At 37.0% G+C, this 24,120-nt stretch overlaps 1 protein-coding gene across 2 annotated transcripts in view; it reads right to left on the reverse strand.

The window, feature by feature from the left end:
* The window catches only part of LOC150104351 (moesin/ezrin/radixin homolog 1-like), a 341,827-nt gene that overhangs the window by 169,614 nt on the left and 148,093 nt on the right, over window positions 1–24,120 (reverse strand). The gene's annotated exons all lie outside the window — the stretch shown is intronic.

Below are 24,120 nucleotides of genomic sequence, written 5' to 3' on the forward strand. Positions count from 1 at the left end.
TTCACAACAACCGCGACAATATGTGCATCCACTGAACCCTACATAACTGGAATGCTCTCACACACCGCAAGGAAGCAAGAAAGAAATCGCGTAACTCAGAACAGAGAAAATTTCCAGTATGAAAGTAATAAAAAACTGAGTATTGGTGTATAAGATGCACCCTGTTTTTCAGACCTATTTTCAAAGAAAAAAAGTGAGTCTTATACGCCAGCAAATACAGTAATTTCTTGGCATCGATTTAAAATGACTCTCCATACTATACTTGTGTAATGGTTAGTGCAACCTCACAAAAAGTTATAGGCATTACTAAGACTTGGCAGCTAAGCAGATGATGTAGTTACAGGGATAGAATGTGAAGGGTTTAGTATTTTCAGGGACGATGGGGAGAGGAAATGAACAGGGGGACGAGTACTGCTGATAATAGCAGTACTCGTCCCCCTGTTCATTTGAAGCAATCTGGTGTGAGATTAAGATCAATAAGACAAAATATACAGTTGTATGTTGCTATAGGCCAGGTAGTTCCACAGATGATCTGGAAGACATGCATCGCCAAATTAGTACAATGTGTACAGGCTGAGTGATTATTATGGGGGACTTCCACGATGGAGATATAGACTGGAAGGAAGAAAGATCACATGGTAGAAAGGAAATAGAATTTATACTCCTGCTGAGGAATAATTACTTAAGGTAGCATGTGATGGAGGAGACTAGGGGTGGGAGAGTACTGGACCTGGTCATAAGATTGGAAGAGCTCTCCATAACCAAGGTGACAACATTGCCTCCAGTTGGTGAAAGTGACCATGTGGTCTTGACTTGGGAAATTATAAAACATGAGGAATATTCTATCAAGAAGGAGCATTTGTGGAACTACAAGGCAGGTGATTATGACATGCTTAGGAAAAAGTTTCAATCTGTACCATGGCATAAAACATTGCAGGGTATGGATGTTAGTAGTGCATGGGATATACGAAGGTCTGAAAAGTTCTCGGCCTCGACCATTGATGGCAACACTATCGGCAAGATTTTTTTTTTTTTTCTAAGTTGGTACATCTATCATAAGCATCCATGTGAAATTGCAAGTCATTTATCAAATAGTTTGTTCACAGCATTCTGAAGCAAAAGTGTTGTCTGTATCCCTTGAAATGAATAAAATTGAATATCCTGGAGTTATTAAATTCTTTGTAAAAAAAGGGTTAACGTGAAAAGAAATTCATTCGCAGTTCATAAAAGTTTATGGGAACTCTTCTCCTTCCTTTTTGACAATTAAGAAATGGACTGCCGAGTTTAAACATGGCCGTACCAGCCTTGAAGATGATCCATGTAAAGGACATCTAAAAAGTGTAACACCTCCAGAAATCATCAATCAAATGCACAATATGGTATTTAATGACCAGCTGGTCAAAGTGTGTGAAATTGCTGAGACTAGGCATTTCAAAAGAACGTGTAGGATATATTTTGCATGAAGAAATACAAATGAAAAAGTTTTGCGCAACATGAGTGCCGCACTTGCTCACAGCAGATCAAAAACGCACTTGCATGAAAATCTCTGAAAAGTGCTTGGAGTGTGTTTTACCAAGAATAAAACTAATTTTGTGCATTGATTTATTACTACGGATGAGACCTGGATTCACAATTACTCACCAGAATCCAAATATCAGTCAAAACAGTGGACAGAAGCAGGTTGTTCAGCACCAAAGACAAAGTCGGTTCCATCAGAAGGAAAGGTCATGGAATCTGTGTTTTGGGACACTAAAGGAATTTTGTTTATTAATTATCTTGAAAAGGTTAAAACAATAACTGGGAAATATTATTCCAATCTTTTAACCAGACTAAATGACAAAATTCATGAGAATAGACCTAGTTTGCAGAAGAAAAAAATCGTCTTTCATCAGGACAATGCACTTGCCCACAAAGGTGTTTTGGCAATGGGAAAATTAAAGGATCTGCACTATGAATTGTTGGAACATTCACCCTATTCTCCAGATTTGGCTCTCTTGGACTTCTATCTCTTCCCAAAACTAAAACTCATCCTTGCTGGTCAGCGTTTTTCTTCGAATCAAGAGGTGATTGCAGCTGTAGAAGGGTATTTTGCAGATCTTACTGAGAACCGCTACAGGGATGGGATAATTGCACTGGTGCATCGCTGGAAGAAATGTATTAGTCTTAAGGGAGATTATGTTGAAAAATAAAAATAATTTTGAAATTATAAATTCATTTTTTCATTGTTTGGCCGAGAACTTTTCAGGCCACCCTCATAGTTAAGGATCATCTAGAGCAGCCCAAACTGTGGGCCATGGCCCCCTTGGGGGCCTTAAGTTTTGTTGAGGGGGACCATGAAATAATGAAAACAAATTTAAAATGTTTTAAGACTAAGTAGATTTTTTTTAATCTTAAAAGAAACTTTTTTTTTTGTTATTTATTATTTCTTTTTTGTTCTTTTTTATATTTTAATGGAAAAAAATCACACGTTGGTGTTGGTTCACAAATTTTGCTTCTTGCGTATTTCGGCGATTAATGAATCTTAGTAAATATATGCTTATTCATATAAGTTTCGTTTCAAAGATATTGATAAGAGATACAAAAAAGATTACAAATGCAAAATCTTGAATATAAATTGTATTGAATATAAATACAATAAATATTATAATAATATGTGTCAATATTGCGATTTTTTTTTGATGGGGGCCGTGAAATATTTTAATTTTTCCAAAGGGGGAGGCCTAGGCATCCATAAGTTTGGGAAGCACTGATCTAGAGGAAGAAGTATTAAATTATATACCTAGGATAAGGAGGGTTAATCAGGTAGGAGTTAGATGGATGAATAACATCATTAAGCACAAGCTGCAGAAGAAGAAAATGTAGTGGAAGGTATATAAGAGAAAGGTGACCAGCACGGCAAGGAAGGCAAATCAGATTACGAGAAGAATCTAGCCAAGCAGGCCAAAGGAAATCCCAAAGAGCTCTTTCCTTATGTGGCAAGTAAGAGGAAGAATGACTACGGAAGATTAACCTTAATGAGTGATGATGGTCATGATGTGACAGAAGCAGATAAAATAGCTAAGTTACTGAGTAACCACTTTGTAAGGGTATATCATCCATTTGAGGTTACTGAATAACCTATGTGACAGACACTAATGTGGGAACAGCAGTGGATGAATTGGAGGTTCTTAGGATATTGCAGAATCTCAATGTAAATACAACTGTGGGATTAGATAGGATATCAGCTAGGGTTTTGCGAAAATGTACAAGGGAACTGGCAATGTCTTTAACTAAGCTGTTCAATTTAGGTCTCAGCTCTGGTAGAGTTCCAATGGAGTGGAAAGAGGGCAAAATTATTCCATTGCATAAGGGAAGTTCTAAGACTACAGTAGCAAATTATAGATCAATCAGTGTATATATCTCAAGCATGGTGGTAAGAGTATTAGACAAACTGGTAAACAAAAGAATTCAAGAATGGGTAGATAAAAATATATTGTATGAAGGTCAAAATGGCTTTGTGTAGAGTTGGTCATGCCTTAGTAATTTACTAACTTTTTATAATAGAGTAACAGCTGAGTTGGATAAAGGAAATGGCTACACGATGATTTTGCAAAGGCATTTGACAAAATACCACATTGAACACTGTTACACAAATCAGAACAAATGGGGGATGGATATGATGCTGGATAAGTGGATAAGAGGGTGGCTGCTGGACAGATATCAAAAAGTGGCTAGTGGTGTGCCACAAGGTTCAGTGCTGGGACCATTGCTGTTTAATTTGTACATAAATGATATAGGAAATAACCTGAAAGGAAATATTCAAAAAATTACCTAGAGTAACAGTGAATCAAGGCAATGTGGAAAGCTTGCAGGATTTAAATAGGTTGTCAATATGAGCAAAAATTAATGTTGAGAAATGTAAAGTTATGGATTGTGGGATAAATAGATTACAAGCTGTGTATCACACTGATGGCACTGTACTCCAGGAAATAGATGAAGCTAGAGATTTAGAGGTGGTGGTAGACAGAGAGTTAAAGTTCAGAGGACATTACTTGGCTATTCAAGAATACATTAACAAGTAGAGATAAGGAAGTTGTTATTCCTGTTTATAAGACCTTAAGATATCCATCTGGATTGCTGTGCTCAAGTCCTGTCCCCTCGGTTTCTTGGGGATGACGAAGCAGTGGAGACGATTCAGAGGTGAGTGACCAAGATGGTGAGTGGCATGTGAAATATTCCCTATGAGGATATATTGAAGGTGTATGGATTACAGAAGTTGGTTGATAGGAGAAAAAGAGAGGATATGATATGATACGAGGATATGATAGAAACAGGGGAAATTTTTCAGTACTTTGATAGAGGGACCAGAAGAAGGGATCATCTCTGGAAGTTGAATAAAGGTGTGGTCAGCAGGAGTTTGGGGACTAGATTTTTTGCTTGGAGAGCGGTGAATGAGTGAAACGAGTTGCCAAAGTCAGTTGTGGTGCTTATTCTATTAATGGGTTTCAAGGGGAGGTATGATAGATTGGAAATCCTGCGATGAGCTTTCGGACTCTATGGAGGTGCCCATATAACAATAAACAGACTAAACTGCCAATGACTGGAGGGGAATGAGGAGATAAAGTCAACCACAAAAACCAACAATTGTACTAATGACCTCACCTTAACTCTCTCAAAAAGGGAGGAGAAGGTCATCTGTGATAACTGACAGCATCAAATCATTGCAAGATAATCCTACTCTCCCTCCAAGAACCATTTTGGGCATTTTCTTATGCAATTTTTCAGTGTTTCCTGCCAGAAAGAGATATCAACTCTGCTCTTATTAACTGTCTGTAGTCTATACAAAGGACTGACAAATAGTATGTGCACAAAGTACAAGCTGACCTGTCAGATGTATCTGCAATCCAGTTTAATTAGATTCTGGTGTCCAACAGGATTAAACATTAAAATTCAAGATTCTCATTTCATACAATAATTGTAGATCATCATAAAGCACTGAATGCTGATCGTACATACGAGATGGCCTGTTATAAACTCAATGAGGCCTAGAAATCAATATATTTTTGGTAGCAGTTTCTGTGCATAAGGACAAGCAAGATGGTATGCAGTTTAGTAGTATAGCTATTGCATTCAAGTGCAATCTGACTAGAGAGACAGCAGAACAACCAATGGGCCTCAGATCTCAAACTGTCAGTATGAACAGGTAAGAAATCAGTGTTCAGGTATACCGATGATAGAATAAGCAACTTCCTTAGCTGACAGCAAAAAACTATATAATGGAATGCAAACTAGCAATGGAGGAGCGCTATAATATTCGGTGTATGCAATACTGTCAACACCAACAATACCAATAGCTTGAATAATCTCTTTTGCATACATAAATGTAGTCTGATGTATGTAATATTAAACTAGCAAACATAGGGGAAAATACTAGTGAATGCAGGATATCTAGAAAAATAATATTTTAGGACATAATTAAGAGATACTGTTTTTAAAGCCTAAACAGTAGAGCAGGTTCATTTGCTTCAACATGAATGCTCTGAATGGGCAATGTAAAAAATCTACCAGAAGCTATTTATAATACCCTAATGATTGATAGCAACCAACTCTTGCAGAATATCCTACTTTCCTTTGCAAAACCATAGACCTGGGACCCATGATCAAACTTTGATTGAACAAATGCATGAGAAAAGCAAAGAAAAACAAATTAGCACCACTTTCTGTACAGAATAAATCAATCATATCCAATGAATAGATACGACTGACTGCATGTTGAAGTCGATACTCTTGTTACAAGAATGATGGTAAATTGTGAAAAAACCAACACATACACAGCGCTGCCCAATTGTGGGAGAAAAATATCATGTGATTGGGTTTGATGGCAAAGATTATCTTAAGATATTCCTTGCTGTTTAACACTTAAGACACCCTCTTTTTGGAGACATGGCTGGAATAAGTAGCTTAACACTCAGATTTTGAAGCATGGACTAGAGAGAACATTTCTTTTATAAAAACAGAAAGATGTCCTCCTGTGACCTAGATTATAAAGGTCTTTTAATATGGCATATCTGCAGGGCGTGTCATAAGCTTTTTTGCATATCAAAGAAAACCGAAATCAGATTATCACATTTCAGGAATGCAGCTCTTATACTTGTTTCTTAATGAACCAAATGGACAAATTCTAGACAGATCATTGGCTTTCTGAACACCACAGTCATCTGGCATTTAGGCCAGCAACTGTATGCTTGTATTGGATCTTTTCCTGGTTTTAGGAGTGCAATGACTGATTCTGGAAACTTGTCCATGGTAAGTAGTGTTGTTTGGCATGGAATGAGATCCATAGAAGATGGTGGGAGATGTTTGTTTATAATATGATAATGGATATCATCAGAACATATTGCAATGGCATGAGAGTAAAATGCTTTTTAGTTCCTCCTTAATGAATGGCTGATTGTATGGCTCTAGCCATTTGTAAAAAAAAGTTAACTGCTGTTTCTGTTCTTGTTCTTTAATATCAAAAAAGAAGGAGGATGCAATGCTGTTGCTGAGACTAGAAAAGCTTTCTCTTAACATGTCTACAACTGCTTTCAGTTCAACAATAACATATCCATTACATTTCAGTAGATGAATGTGTTTTCTATATCCACCCTTCATTTTCCAGATTTCACCACATACAACTTTTGCACTGACTGCATAAGTGATGTCTAAGACAGCATTTTAAACATGCTTTTAAACAAGCTTTTTAAAAACATTCTTTATTAATGTATTACTGCGAAGAATTACATATATCTGGCTTTGCCCATTCATGCTACCATTACCCCCAATGTTGTTTCCATTAAAGTCATCCATAAGAGGCTGGGGTAATATAAGATTATCAAGGTTGATCTAACTCAGAACCTGGTGGTAAAGAAATGAAAAATACTGTAATAAGAAATCCCAATAACAGGCAAATCGCTACCACTTCCAAAGCAGTATTAAACTGGAACTGCTGAAAAGGAGTATCACTGCCTACTAAGATAGAGACTTCTCCATGAGCACATCCATCTCCAGTTCTGTTCTGAATAGTAGTGAAATGCTTAAAGTGGGAGCTGTTCACTGGGGTTTTAAACATGTCTCCTAGAAACAGAAACAGACAGGTTTTCAGAACAATCTTGACATTCTTAATATATGATGGAATCGATTACTGTTACCACTAAGAATTTCCTTTTTGGCTTTGTAGATATCTGATTTCTGAGAGGCCAAGGGCCTACCTTTGTCTGACTTGCTTGTCAACTCATTTTGGGAAATAAGGATGGCAAGCTGCCCATTTTCTCTGGAAAAAATTTTAATACATCTGATATTCAAGGGCAGTTCTAATGTTTAATTTAAATTTGGCAGATATAGAAGTAGCCATTTTTTTTCTGTGAAGAAGTCTAGTGGTTTTTTTTTTTTATTCAGTGATGCCCTTTCCTTAATTGTCTGATAAGTGGGTTCTGATTCAGCAGGATCATCTTAGTTGTTTCAGGAGTGGGATCATAACAGGTCTGGCAATTCATGTGCTCCAACAAGAAGCATTCACAATCATAATTTAGATATGTTGAAATTATCAAATGGCAGAGGAGATGCACAGGCTTATGTCACATCTGCTATTTATTTCCTTAACCTCCACCTCAAACATTCAGGACAGATGTGATGATGGCTGGCAAGCTCTCTCCAGGCATCCTGAGAGGAGATTTATATAATTTTAGATCATTTCATCATTGTCATGCAGGGAAATAAGCTGTATAGTTTTCTTCATGGTTCATACATTTCAGTTTCTTTACTATAAACATTAGACACAAATGATAGAACTGTGGCAGGAAATTTGGGCATAACATATTTCCGATGTTTTCAGCATCTTAGTTTATTAGGAATGTAGTGACTAACAGGACAGTTGAATATCCTGCTTTTAATGATATTAGTAGTCTGGGCCTGTCAAAAGTAAGGATGATATTACTGGTCATAACCAGATGACTAACCTTTTGTATCAGGATGCTCTACATACCTATCAAACCTTGATTTTTCTATTAACACAAAAAAAAAAAAAAAAAACACAAAGAATAAGTAATTTTTCATGTTAATTAAAAAAAAAAAAAAAATCTCACGGCACAAATCTCTCTTAAACAAAACTGTCAATCCTTGATGTTTAAGTTCTGAATATAAACAAGGAATTCCCATTATGATACTGCACCTCTACAATAATAGCCGAGTACTTTTATAAGATATTACAGTAATTAATTTATACAACATTAAAACACAGCTCGCATATGCAAACTAGCACCAAAAACTCTCTAAAATGCTTGCTGTTATCCAGAAGAGTGCAATCTACTTATAGATAATCACTCTTTGATTACTACATTATTTTTTTTTCCAATGGTATTTTTCATTGGCAGTATTCTAATGAGATAGCTACCATCATTTCTCCACTTTCCTCTAAGCATTTAAAAACATGCACAGGTGTTGCTCGATATCCATCGATAACCTCACATGCCAATTTGCCATGTGAGGTTCTATGAGGATGTGTGCTCTGTTGCTTTTTTTCCCCTTTTGCTTTCAATATCATTTACATACTTTGTATTTTATTTATTTATTCATTTTTTTTTTTTTTTTTTTTTTACTGATTTCGAAACTTCTCCCAGTTTGACCTACATACACCTTTCCATAAGAACATGCAATTTTGTATACTTCAGAACATTTATACAATGGTGCGTTATTTTTAGGGGAACACAGAAAAAGTTGTAAGACGTTAACTGGCTTGAAAGCTGTAATGATGTTAACTGATTTGGACTATTTTTGTTGATGTGTTGCCAACACATCAACAAAATGTTTGACATTTGTTGATGGCAATTTGATGATGTTCGACCAGAAATGCTCAAGTATGGAGGTATAAAAGTCTTGCAGTGGCTGCACTGCACAGTTCAGAAGGCCTGGACAGAGGGACAAGTCCAGATGATTGGAGTAGAGCCCTCATAATACCATATACAAAAAGCGAAATAAAATTGAATGTGATCATTACAGTGGAACTTCTCTACTAAATGTTCCAGGTAAGATTTATGCAAAGTATACTTGAAGTATACAGTGAAGAGTATGTTTTTAATGTTGCTCCCACCCACAAAAGATTATTTATAAACATATAGTACAATTTTGGGGGTGCTTACTGGTTAAAGCTGTATAACTCAGAGCAGCACTCCATAGCCTTTAAATGAATGTGGAGAACATACCAAGGCATCTGACCTAATGTTCAATTCTTCAGCTTTTCGTGGTGGACCCTGTTAGCAAACGAACAAAAATGGACTGGCAATTTTGAATTTAACCAACCACATTGTATTCTTATTGGCTTAAACCACAAATAAAACAATGGTACAACATGACAGAATCTCGTACTGATTGGGGCATCACCCAATTAAACAAGCTCCCGCCCGCTTTTTCGCCAGGGAAACATGGCAAACAGCAAAAAGTCAGCTTGGAACGAATCCTGAAATGCACCATAACTGAACATCACCAGAGTTTAAGATCGGTACTATCAACATAAGAAGCCTGAATCGCTGGAGCAGGATGAGGAATTGGATAAGTACCAGATTGATATAATAGGGGTGAATGAAAAAAAAAAAACAGAAAAACTGATGAGATCTTTCTCAGGAATAAATACAAAATGTTATATTCAGGCAATAACAATCAGGGAAATGAAGGAGTAGCTATGGTATTCAACACTAAATACAAGGCTAATCTTCTTGAATGGCAAGCAATATCAAGTAGAGTGATGTTGGCAAATATCAGAATGGAGAAACGGACAATGAGACTTATTTGTGCTTACAGCCCCACAAAAGGTTCTACTAAGAAGTGGAGGATTTTTTGAGGCTTTACAGAAAGCAACTGACACAATGAAAAAAGAAAAGTAGGTCATTGTTGGGAATCTAAATAGCAGAGTAAGAAATTATTGTCAGACACACAGAAATATTTTGGGAAAATTTGGAGAAGGAGCAAAGCTAATAATAATGGCAAATACCTGTTGGATTTCTGATCAGGACATGGACTGCAATAAGAAGTCTCTCACTCTAGTGTCCTGCACCAGTGAGGACAGAGGATGTGAAACGGGAGGTGATCACTATTTAGTCTTGAGCAGGATAAAATTGAATTACATATTAAAAAGAACATGTAAGAAAGTTCTAAAGCAAATAAAATTTGAGCAGCTCTCTGATGGACACAACATTATTCAAGAAAAAATGAATGTTTGAGAATAGGAACCAAACCTTAGAGTTTCAGTGGCAATCCTGAAGAAAACATTGATCGATTCAGACAGAAAGGCATGTGGTGAGGTGGTTTGCAAGGACAGGGAAATCAGAACTCTATGGTGATTTCAGGAAGTTAAGAGGCAGTGAAGTAAAAGAAGACAGCATAGCAAAAGTTCCTGGCAAATAAGTCAGATTGTGCTCTTAGAAAATACAGAGACAAATGTAAGTAAGCTAAATACTGTGTAAAACTAGCTAAACAAAAGTCATGGGAAGACTTCAGCAAGAACATAGAAAATAAATATGAAGAGGGTGACAAAATATTCTGGAGGCTGCTGAAAAATTTCAGAAATGGAGGAAAGAGTGCAGTAAAAGTAATTAGAGATGAAATAAGGTGACAAAAAGTTGGAGAAAAAGATATCCTTGATGTATGGAGTAATTACTTCGAAACATTGATAAATGAAAGAAGCAGTGACAGCACAGTTGTAAAAAACACTCAACAGGCATGCGATCAGGAATACATATCCATTCTTGAAGTAAAAAAAAAAAAAGCCATCAAAAGCCTGAAATGTGGAAAGGCAGCAGGATTAGATGATATTCACCAGAAATGCTCAAGTATGGAGGTATAAAAGTTTTGCAGTGGCTACACTGCACAGTTCAGAAGGCCTGGACAGAGGGACAAAGCCCAGATGATTGGCGTAGAGCTCTCATAATTCCCATATACAAAAAGCAAAATAAAACTGAACGTGATAATTACAGTGAACTTCTCTACTAAATGTTCCAGGTAAGATTTATGCAAGTATATTTGAAAAGAAGTTAAGAAAGATTCGTGGAAGAGAAACCTGGAGAAAAACAAGCATGGTTCAGGCCAAATAGAGGTTGTTAAGATGAGATTTTCATCATAAGACAAATAGTGGGAATATGACTAGGATCTGTACTTACGTTTTGTAGATCTGGAAAAGGAATATGAAAAGGTGCCCAGAGAAAAGCTTTTCAAAACACTACAATTGTGCGCGATGAATGAAACATTATACAGAGCAATACATAGTCTATATTTAAGCTGTCAATCAGCAGTCAGAATTGAAGGAAATACAGGAAGATGGATTAATGTAAATTCAACGCTAAGACGAGATTGCACATTATCTCCACCCTGTTCATCACTTATATAAATCACATTATGAAATAAAGTGTCATCAAGTCTGATACTAAAATTGGAGATGTCAAACTTGGCTCTTTGCTTTGTGCAGATGATGTTGCATTCCTAAACAGCAAGTCTGCAGGATTCCTTAACTAAATTGAATAACAGCTGTAACAAATTTGCCATGAAAATCAACAATAAAAAAACCAGAACTATGAAAATAGGCAGAACAAATATCTGTATTTAAGTTCTGAAGACCTGCAAAAGGCATTTGATAAGGTGTCAAGAGGAAAGTTTTCAAAACGCTACAGTTATATGGTGTCAATAGGACATTATATCAAGCAATATTTAGTCTTTATTTGAGTTGTAAGTCAGCAGATAGAAATGAAGGAAGTACAGGAAGATGGTTTGATATTAAATCTGGTATGAGACAAGGATGTACATTATCCCCTCTGTTATTCGTAAACTATATGGATATCACATTATGAAGGAAAGCAGTATTAAACCTGATATTATAAATTGGAGATATTATTCTCAGCTCTTACGTTACGCAAACGATGTTATACTTTTAAATAAATCCAGTACAAGTATGCAAGATTCCCTGACTAAAATGAATAACTGTTGTAATAAATTTGGTATGAAAATCAGCAATAACAAGACAAAGACAATGAAAATAAGCAGAAACATAGAAAATATCAACTGCATCATGAATGGAAAACCTATAGAACAAGTAAAACATTTCTGCTACTCAGGCACAGTTTTTAGTGAAGATGTTAAAGTAAATATGGAAATGGACAACAGAATCAACAAAGCTGTATGATAGAATAAAACACTTGGTCCAAGGCTAGAGACCACAGACATGAGAGTCCTGAGAAAGATTAGGAGCATGAACAGACAGCATTAATGGCAATATCATATAAAAAAATCAGGACCTTAGGAAAGGACTTGACATTGTCAGCATCCAGAAATGTGTTAGCAGAGCTAATCTCAGGTGGTATGGTCACTTAAACAGAATGGGAGAGAAAAGATTAACAAGAGACGTGTTCTCTGCCAGGTTGGCAGGAAAAAAGACTCAGAGGAAGACCAAGATATAGGTGGATTGATACAGTACAAAGTGCCTTAGACGATAGAAATATAAGATCTGATAATATTGGAGTCTTGACAAGTAACAGACTGATTTGGAGGAAAATTGTTGATAGGAAGTTAGTAATGATGTAAGTTCATGTAGTACTATTATAATATCCTGTACACTCCTTGATGGTACATGTCAGGAATTTGATGATGATTGTACATTTTGTACAATGGGCAGGAGAGAGATTTTTTATTCTATTTTTTATCAATTTTATTTACTTATTTATTTTATGTTTTTTACACAGCCCAGAAACCCTGATCCAGAGACCAATCATGGAACATTATTTCAGCGAGGCAGTAGTCTTACAGTGGGTGATGACATCAATCTCCCACCTAAAGACAATCACAAACATCCATGCGCACAGTAGGATTCGAACCCACAACCTGGTGGTAAGAGAGCAGGTAAGTTAACCACTAGGCCAGTCAAGCCTTTTTAATTCATTTTCACATTATCACAGGATGGTTGATCAGAAAATAAATTTATTTTATAACGTTTTTGAGTAGCATTTTGGAGGAACAGATTAAATATGACTTGAAGTCTTCTTTTCTATATTTAAAGCCTACTTTTTTAAGAATACCTAATTTTTGAAGATGATGGAAGAAACTTGCATGTAGAAACCTGCCTGTGTGGGTTTGTTTCTTTCCTGTAAACTTCAAATGGTAATCCTCCAGTAATGTTTTTGTTGATAAGGATATCTAGGAATGGTAATTTTCAATCCATGTGAATGATGTGAATTTGACTTTCAGATGGCAATTATTCAGAAAATGTACAACTCTTCACAGTCTTTCTGGATATATTTCCAAATAAAGATATCATTGACACAGCCACATCGCACTACAGCTGCGAGAAGTGGACGAGGGCTACCGCATCAAGGGCGGTTGCAGTTAAAGAAGAGAGCCCAGCAAATGGAGAGAATGTTGCGAGTGGGAACGTTGAATGTTGTAAGCATGACTGGAAGGGGAAGAGAGGTGGCAGACATGATGAGAGTTCTTCATTGGATAGAAGAACTATTTATAATTTAAAAAACAACAAGGACATCATAATACTATAAAGCAGATAAAGGAAACAGTACTGTAATACTGAACTCAAAGGACTATGAGGCCAAAGTAAACCATCTACTATCTGACTTGTCCGTTTACCATCTTTTAACAAAAGATCCAACATTAAAAAACCACCACAATACCAATGAATTACTATACAGTTTATCCAACTGCCCAAGAGACTTGATTAAAAAACTAAAATCCGTGCATCCTGTAACTCCGAGACTCTATGGCTTTCCAAAAGTGCCCAAAAATGGTATTCCTTTACGCCCAATCATTGATGCAATAAACTCCTACCTACTTATTGTCAAAACATCTCTCGAAACTCTTACAACAACACATCCACAACTCAGAGGGTTACATTAAAAACGCCGAACATTTTGTGGAAAAGCTAAAAAACATCAACATATCGGATAATGATCTTCTAGCCAGCCTAGATGTCACCTCTCTCTTTATAAACGTTCCTGTATTGGAGATCATTGACATCTTAAGTACCTTGTTCCCACAAGATAAAACCTCATTGTTTGCTCACTGCCTTAATTCTAACTACTTTTCATGGAAAAATACGATCTACCAACAATTAACAGGCTTGGCGATGGGGAGCCCACTCTCACCTTCATGTGCTGACCTCTTTATGGAAGACTTAGAAAATAAAATCCTAACCCAAATTATTCCCAAACCTAAAATTTGGTTCAGATATGTGAACGATATCTTCATTGTGTGGAACAACAACAAAGATGACCTATATGATTTTCTCAAAAAGATCAACTCCTTCCATCATTCTATTAAATTTACTCTGGAACTTGAAAGAGAAAAACAACTACCATTTTTAGACATCTTAATCAAAAAACAAATTGATGGCAGTATAAATCTATCGGTGTACAGAAACCTGACCAATACAGGTTGCTACCTACATTTCAGCTCCTCTCACCACATCTCACATAAACTCAGCATTGTACACATGTTAAAGAAGAGAGAGCGATTCGCATCACAACAGACAACGAGACCCTTCAAGATGAGTTAACATTAATTTCCAACAATCTGTACTTGAACGGCTATCCAAGAAGACTAGTCAATAAAGTCCTTTTCTCGGAACCACCACCAAAAGAACAAGAAGACATTCAATATATAAAAACTATTGCAATTCCGTTTGTAAGTGGCATCTCTTACAAGCTCGTCAGCCTCCTTAAAAAACACAAAATAAGAGTAACATTTAAACCAATAGAATCTATTCTTAAACTAATAAGATCTCCAAAAGACAACCACCCTTTCTATACATATGCTGGAGTTTATAATATTCCATGCTCGTGTGGCTCTAGTTACATCGGACAGACTTCGAGAATCCTTGAAATCAGGCAAAAAAAAGCACATTGGCTATGTCAAAAACAACAGAAGGACATTTCTGGCCTATCATCTCATTTCTCTACAACTAACCATGTCATCGAGTGGGACAAAAGTTGTTTCCCTTACTTAGAGGAAGATTACTATTCAAGAATTTTCAAAGCAGCCACAGTCGCCCATTCTACTGGCAACCTTAACAGAAATCAAGGCCAAATACTCCCAGAGATATGGAAAACCCTAATCAAATCTTTAAAAACAAAAGAAATGAACTTTAATACAAACTACAGAAAGTTCCTTGGCAACAGCTAACTAATCTTGTATGCGCGATACATGTTTCACGCACGTTCGATACTCTTTTATTTGCAATTATTCTAGTCAGTTTTTTACAGTTATTCTTGTCAGTTTTATAGTTACACATAATTGTGAGATTGTTTCAGCCTATATGTAAGTGCCCTGAAGACGCCAACAGTTAAAGTTTGGTGAAACTAGTTGGTTAAGTTAATAAAATTGATCAACACTTGATCTGTAAACCAGAATATTATTACTAATTATCAGTATCAAGAAAATAAACCTTCATTACAAAATTATGCCTATTATTTTTGCCAGATCATCAAAAAAATTAAAATAATATATTTTTAGTGTGCCGCAGAATTTTAATAATTAGTCTAGGTGTGCAGTGTTATGAAAAAGGTTGAAAACTGCTCTAGAGTGATGCACTGTCTTGATTTAATGGTTGCCTTTCCTTGTAGGAAGTCTGGAAGAATTTAATTCTCAATAGCTATTTTTTTTTTTTTTTTTTTTTAAATCAATACATATTTTATGCATAGACTAAACAAACATCCTTCTAGCTTGTGGCTCTTCTCATAAATCTTGTTGACAGTAACCAGAGTTACAAAGGAATTCTTTGTAACTTAGCCTTAAGGAGCATAATGAATGATCATGTTTGCATTTTCATGATACATTAGTCACTCAACTTTCAAATGGTTTACCAGCTTCTTATTACAGAAAGCCAACATATTCAGGAAGATATCTGCATAAACAATCACATCATCATCCAATCCAACAGTACAGAGTTCTCAACACCAACTCATACAGCAAGGCTATTTGTTCTAATGATACAGCCCTTTCTACATAACTATGATTACAGCTCCTACAAAATAGATAAAATACCACATGGCTCCCTACTTCCTCCTCCACAAGCACACAAGAGCAAAACACCATCATTCCTATTCCATATATCCAGGGTACATTGGAAAAGATAGCCAAAGTTCTAATAAAATGTTATCTTCACAACATATTGAAACAACTGTGATCTGCTCTCCTAAGGACAAACTCCATCCTCGAGTAGATCCTTCAGTGTATGAAGTTCTCTGTGACTTGGTCTACTATGGACAGACATGAAGATCAATTAATATCCATCTTGGAGAACATAAGAAAATTTGCTACCATCATGCTTTGGACACCTTGTTACACACAGGATTAGAAGAAAGAAAACTAATGTGCTACATAGATGTCATTACAGGTCAGAGACTTTTTTTCAAGTACACAATGCATATGACACATTTTCCTAACAAAGCATAACTGAATTAATCTGCCAAAAATTTGGGAGATAGTCATCTTAAGATTTACTCCTACGCAATTCTAATAATTTCCTTTATACAACATTAGAGAGTATCCAATTTGGACTTAAGATCTTTTGCCGGTTACAATTAGTAATGTTCCACTTACCCAATCTCACATGTAAACTTCAACATGTTTTGCTCTGAGGATGTTAGTTTGAAATCCAGAAAAATACAGTATAATTAATAAACATAATTTTATAATTCAGTAAGCAACTCAGCTTTTTAATTCATGCAGATGATGTTATACTCCTAAATAAATCCAGGACAAGTCTGCAAGATTCCCAGACCAAATTGAAAAACTGCTGTAATAAATTTTGTATAAAAATCAGCATTAAAAAGACAAAGACAATGAAAATATTGAAAACATCAACTGAATCCTGGATGGAGAACTTAAAGAACAACACTGCAGCTATTTAGACACAATTTTTGTGAAGATGGAAAATTAAATTTGGAAACAGTAAAATTAGTAGGTGGTATGGTAGGAAGTCAACTAAACTAGCTGTATTGATAGTATTCAAACCAATTTTAACTTACAGATCTGAGAGCTGGGTTAGAAATAAAACTCTTGATCAAAGACTGGAGACCACAGTTATGAGTCCTGAGAAAGATTTGGGGACTGAACAGTCCCCTAGTCATATTAAAAACGAGGATATTACGAAAAAACTTGATATTGTTAGCATTCAGGAATGTGTTAGTAGAGTTAATAAGGTGGTATGGGGACTTAAACAGAATGGGAGAAGAAAGATTAGCTAAACAAGTGTTCTTTGCCAGGTGTCAAGAAAAAGACCCAGAGGAAGACCAAGATGTAGGTGGATTGATACAGTAAAAAAGTGCCTTAGAAGACAGAAATATAAGATCTGATAATATTGAAATATCAGCAGATAACAGGCTAATCTTCAGGAAAATTGCCAATAGGAAATAAGTCAGTAATGAGATAACGTTTCATGTAGTACTATCATAGGATCCTGTACACCTCCTAAGGTTATATGTCAGAAATTGAATGATGATTATTATTATTATAATTTAGTGCTTTATTTTGGTTGTAACACCATCATCATCATCAAATTCCTGCCATGTACCTTCAAGGGGTGTACAGGATATGACAGTACTACATGAAAAAATTACATCATTACTAACTTCCTATCTACAATTTTCCTCCAAATCAGTCTGTTACTTGTCAAGACTCCTACATTATCAGATCTTATATTTCTATCGTCTAAGGCACTTTGTACCGTATCAATCCACCTATATCTTGGTCTTCCTCTGGGTCGTTTTCCTGCCAACCTGGCAGAGAACACTTGTTTTGCTAATCTTTCCTCTCCCATTCTATTTAAGTGACCATACCACCTGAGATTAGCTCTGCTAACGCATTCCTGGATGCTGACAATGTCAAGTTCTTTCCAAATATCCTCATTTTTAATATGATATTGCCATTGATGCCATCTGTTCACGCCTCTAATCTTTCTCAGGACTCTCATATCTGCGGTTGTAATACCATTACAATAAATTATGCAAGGTGCTCTTGTCATGCACTGAAAAACCGATTACTGTATGCTCCACCTTTTGTATGCTGTTTTGTATCACCTATCCAAAATATATGGATATTTTCTGGAAGTTGTTTTCCTGGTGGATATGTGTTCATATCTTAATTTATTACTATGCTGCATTACCTCTCTCTCTAAGTCATGGGCATGTGACACATATGATGACAAGAACTTGTTTATCCTTGTAGAAAGCAACAAAGTGGAGAGAAGATTCCACTGCTCCCACCCACCCATTGTAAGGATTGGATAATGTTGAGCACTTGTTCTAAAGCAGATTCTACCACTGATAGAACAAGTAGCATTAGCCATGCTTACTAATATTTTTATGCCATGTCTCTATGAAGGATGATATATCAAATTCTTCTGCAAATATCTGCCTGAAGTAAACTCAAAATGAGGATCGCTTATATGACTAGGTAAAAACATCTATGAAGGACAACTGATATCTTTTTTTTTTCCATTGGAATTTTTATGAAGATGGATATAATATTTTTTTAAATAAGCTGACTTAATCTAATACAGAAATGGGGGGGGGGGAGAAACAATGTAAGCCTCAATGTTCAGATTACTTTATTAAAAAGATGTCAAGAGATGTCAAGAAAGAAGTTAAAAATCACTTCTATGTTTGCCAGAATATTGAATTCACAGAAAATTTTAAGAGCTCATATTTAAACATGTCTGCTAAATTTAACTGGCATTTCCATTGAAGCCAATGATCACTCCTCATGTGAGGTCCACACCAACCATTATTCATATAATGTCTATCATATCTCTCTTAAAAATCATTTGAAAGATCATACACAATCACCTATGGCAACCTATTTCACTAATTTACCACTTGCCAAGCAATAAATCTAGTCATTAGCATCCTTGCTAATCACATTCCTAAACAATTTCAATGCACATTAAAAAAAATCTCCCTTCTCAGACTATAATCTACAACCACAGCCATTATCTCTACTATACTCATTCTGGGATGGCAGATCGTAGATATAAATCTCAGACTATTTCTGGAGTCCAACATAGCATTACAACTTTCTATAAAACTAAACAAATTTGGTTTCATCACATGACCAAAATTCTGGAAGGCAATCATCTAGAGAAATTCAGTAAGATCCCACCACTATACCCATAGAGAGTGCAAGTTAAGACTGTAGGATGCTGCTTTTTAAACTCAGTCTGTGTTTGCTTTCCTACTAGTTTACCTGTATAACATTTTCTTTATGCCATGATAAAATATTGGGCTAATAATTTAATAAATAAATATGTTCTTCTTTTCAGCAATTTTCTGTCCACTGCTGGACAAAGGCCTCCTCCAGTTTCTTCAACCTTTCTCTGTTCTTGGCAATGGTTGACCAATTTTTCCCAACAAAATTCGACAGTTCATCACTCCACCTTCTTTTAGGAAATCCACAGCCTCGTTTCCCTTCTTTTTGGTATCCAGTTCATTAGTATGTGGTCATTGCTCATCATCTTCTTTTCTGGATAACGTCCAGCCTGTTTCCTTTTTAGTCGCTTGTGGTGAAGAATGATGTCAGTGATACAAGTCTGGCTTCTTGTCCAAGTGTTTCGCTTCTTATCTTTTAATGTGATGCCTAGCATCAGCCTCTCCATTTTTTTTGAGTTGTTGCTAGTTTATTTGTCAGTGCTTTTGTCAGAGACCAAGTTTCACAACCATATGTGATGACTGGAAGTATACACTCTTAAATGGTTCCTTTTTAAACAGAGTGAGACATCACTGTTTTGAAAAATGCTTTTCAATTTTCTGAATGCACTCCAGGCAAGTTGAACCCTTCTATTTATTTCTTTTGGATTCCATAGTTTAGATCAATGAGATGACCTAAATATGTATATGGAGACTTTCCAGGAAATTATTTTCTATTATTATGTTTTTGGTGTTACAAAATAATTACATAATTTTAGTTTTTTTTTTTTTTTTTTTTAGACCAACTTTTCTGCTTTCATGATATAGATCTTCTATCATTATAAAATGTTGGAAGTTTTTTCCCACTTGGTTAGATTATAATAAATTTAGTTTAATCCTTTATCCAAGTACCTCAAGGGCTCACTTTAGTGAGTACGGGCATGGCAAACTCGAGGTACCAGATGCTAGACCATGCCTTACTTCATGTAATATACATCTGTTATATTATTCTGTAGACTGGTCCATCCTCTTCTTTCTTTGCTTCTTTCTCCTCTCCTTGCTCCTTCCCCCTGATGCTATTAGAGTATTCGAGGGCTAGGGGGCGAGTCTTCCCTATCTTGCTAAGTCATTTTCTTATGCAGCCACCAAAGCAGGCAAGCTAGCCTCAATAGGTGCCGGTCCCAAGCCCGGATAAATGGCGAGGGTTGATGTCAGGAAGGGCATCCGGTCGTAAAACTTCAATGCCAGCTCAAACTATGATATGAGTCAAAGAGAAAATGATATAAGGGTTAGGGCATACCCCTTAAGCAACGCGCAGCCGCATTGCCCTACAGATGCGAGAAATGGACGAGGGCTACCGCATCAAGGGCAGGTGCGGTTAAAGAAGCGAGCCCAGCAGGTGGAGAGGATGTTGTTGCGAGTGGGAACACTGAATGTTGGAAGCATAACTGGAAGGGGAAGAGAGTTGGCAGACATGATGAGGAAGAGGAAGTTGGACATTTTGTGTGTTCAGGAGACAAGGTGAAAGGGGGGAAGGAAAAGGAACTGGGAGATGGACAAATTAATTGTTCTACTCTGGAGCGAATAACGAAGGAACAAATGGTGTAGGAATTGTGGTGTGTGGCAGAATGAAGGGCGAAGAACTGAAAGTGGGTAGAAGGAACGACAGGATTATGCGAATGAAATTGGGTCTTGGAAAAGTGCGGGTGGTCGTATTATGTGTATATGCCTCGCAAGTTGGTTGTACAGCAGAGGAGAAAGATGAGTTCTGGAACACGTTAGATGAAGAAATGAGGGAACTGGAAGAAAATGAGATCTGTCTCCCTATGTATCCGTTCAAGTCTCGGAGGAGACTTGAACGGATACATAGGGAGACAGAATAGAGACTGTGCAAGGGTGCATGGTGGCCATGGAGTGGTAATGATGAACCAGGAAGGAGAGACGATAGTGGACTTTGCAGTAGTGTTTGATCTGGCAATTGTGAACTCGTTTTTCTACAAGAGGGAAGAAGATTTGATAACATTTAGGAGTGGTAACAACATTTCACAAATTGACTACAATTTGACAAGAAGAAAACATCTTAAGGTTGTCACAAATTGTAAAATAATTCCAACAGATCAAGTGGCACAGCAACACCGACTGCTCTGCGCAGACTTTAAAATAAGATCGAAGATAAGAACCTCTGGATGCCATGGGATGAAGACAATTAAGTGGTTTCGCACAAAAGAGGAGAGTGTGAGGAATCGTTTTAGGGAGAGGGTGTTAGAGAGGATTTCGGATGGACTGGAAAGTGTACAAGATTGGTGGAAACATAATTCAAAAGTAATCCTGAGCTGTGCAATCGAGGTGCTTGATGAGACATCTGGAAAGATTAGAGAGCAGAAGGAGGGTTGGTGGTGGAATAATAATGTACAAGTGGCAGCGACAGCTAAGAGGAAGGCAAAGCAGAAGTGGGATGAGTCAAGAGTGGAAGAGGACAGAGAGGTGTACAGAGAAAGAAAGCGAGAAGCCAAGAGAGTTGTGGCACAGGCGAAGGCCATGGCATATCAAGATCTGTATGATCAATTAGAAACAAAGGAAGGACAGAGAAAAATTTACCAACTAGCAAAACGTAGAAATAAAGCAGCAAAGGACATCTTACATGTGAGGCAGATCAAAGACGCTGGAGGAAGAGTATTATGGAGGGATGTAAACATAAGAAACAGATGGAGAATATACTCTGAGACACTTTTGAAAGAGGAAAATGCAAGAACTCACAGAGGAGATGGGCAGCCTTCTGAGGGGATGGTGCAGAACAGCAGTAGAGTGGAAGTGACGGAGGCCATGAAGAGGATGAGGAATGGAAAATCGGTGGGCTCCGACAGAATTCCAGTGGAGGCATGGAAGGCACTGGGAGAAGAAGGAATTGACCTGCTGTGGGACCTGTTCATGAAAGTTTCCCAACAGGAAAATATACCCAAGGAATGGAGGGAGAGTACTCTTGTCCCCATCTACAAAGGTAAAAGGATGCACAAGACTGTAAAAATTACAGAGGAATAAAGTTGATGTCCCATACAATGAAAATCCTAGAAAGGGTTCTTGATGGAAGATTGAGGAAGGAAGTGGAGATTGCAAAGGAACAATTTGGCTTCATGCCTGGTAGATCAACAACAGATGCTATCTTTCGGTTACAGCAGATGATGGAAAAGTATCGAGAGAAACAAAGGGAGCTACATCTGGCATTTATTGATCTGGAGAAAGCATACGATAGAGTTCCAAGGCAAGAAGTCTGGAGGTGTCTGAGGGAGAAGAAGGTTCCGGAGAAATATGTCAGGTTGGTGCAGGAAATGTACAGAAATGTGAAGACAAGTGTTCGGACCTGTCTGGGACAGACAGAAAGTTTTCAAGTAACAGTTGGCTTGCATCAAGGGTCAGTATTAAGTGTGTTTCTGTTTAATATTGTGATGGAGGTGAGAGAAGATGCGCATTGGACAATGTTGTATGCAGATGACATCTTGCTGTGTGCAGATTCAAGAGAAGAAGTGGGAACTAAACTGGAAAGATGGAAAAAATTAGTGGAGAGAGAGGTATGAGACTGAGCAGAAGTAAGACAGAGTATATGTGTTGCACAGTGGTCGGCGGCCAGGAGATAGATCTGGAGCTGGAAGGAAATGTCATCAGGAAGGTGAGGGACTTTAGATACTTAGGTTCAACAGTGGAAGAAGATGGAGGAACTGAGAAGGAAGTGGGATGCAGGATACAAGTGGGTTGGTGGAACTGGAAGGAGATGGCTGGAGTGTTATGCGATAAGAGGGTGCCGATCAACCTGAAGGGCAAAATCTATAGGACAGTAGTGAGGCCAGCTATGACATATGCTATAGAAACTGTGGCCCTGAGGAAAAATAACATCAGCAGGATGGAAGTAGCCGAGATGAGAATGCTTAGGTGGATGTGTGATGTGACCAGAAAGGATCGTCTGAGAAATGACTATGTGAGGGGAACAGTGAAAGTTACGAACTTAGGAGCGAAGATACAGGAGGCAAGGTTGAGATGGTTTGGTCATGTGATGAGGAGGGAGGATGAATATGTGGGAAGAAGGGTCATGCAGATGGATGTGCAAGGAAGGCGGAAGCGTGGATGGCCAAAGAAGAGATGGAGGGAGCTGGTAGAAGAGGACTTCTACCAGCTCCCTCCTTGTGAAGAGTCTCCTTGTAAGACACCTTTTTCAATTGATATTTTATTGCTACTTGTGTGAAGTTCGATTGTTGCTTGTGCAGTGTGGTATATTTCCTGGAGAAGGAGATCCATATATTCTCCAGGAACTACCTGATTCTGGAGAGCTTTGATAATTACATTAGTTTTGATGGAATCAAATGCTTTTTCATAATCAATAAATGCTAAACAGACAGGCAATTGGTTTTCTTCTGCTTTTTCTATTACTTGTTTTACTGCATGAATATGATGAATTGTGTTAAAACCTTTATGGAATCCTGCCTGTTCTACTGGTTGATTTGAGTCTAAAAGAGGGGTTAACCTGTTTGTTATTACTTTTGTGATAATTTTGTACAGATTAGAGAGAGAGAGAGAATATTAATTGGTCTATAGTTCTTTACTACTTCTTTGTCTCCTTTTCTAAATAACAGCATCAGAGTAGAATTTTTCCAGTTTTCTGCTATCTTTCCCCTATTCTAGGTATAGATTTAGTAAATTTGTGGCATGGCAAATGTAAATTACGTCCTCACAAAGACATCTCCCATTTGATTTAATGCTTGTATTCTTTCATCTGAGGTGAATGGGGGATGAATTCCATATATGATGCTTATTTTCCCTTCTAAACATCAACATAACTGATAACTTCTAAGCATCCATACCAGATTACATTCCTAATATTACTTGGTTTTGATTTAATTCCATTTTAGTAGTTTGAAAGAATTATGTCTGACTGCTAGAGCAG

Source organism: Typopeltis vanoorti, chromosome 8 (assembly GCF_054136105.1).
Source record: "Typopeltis vanoorti isolate ZY-2024b chromosome 8, IOZ_Tvanoo_1.0, whole genome shotgun sequence".
NCBI classification, from domain to species: Eukaryota; Metazoa; Arthropoda; class Arachnida; order Uropygi; family Thelyphonidae; genus Typopeltis; species Typopeltis vanoorti.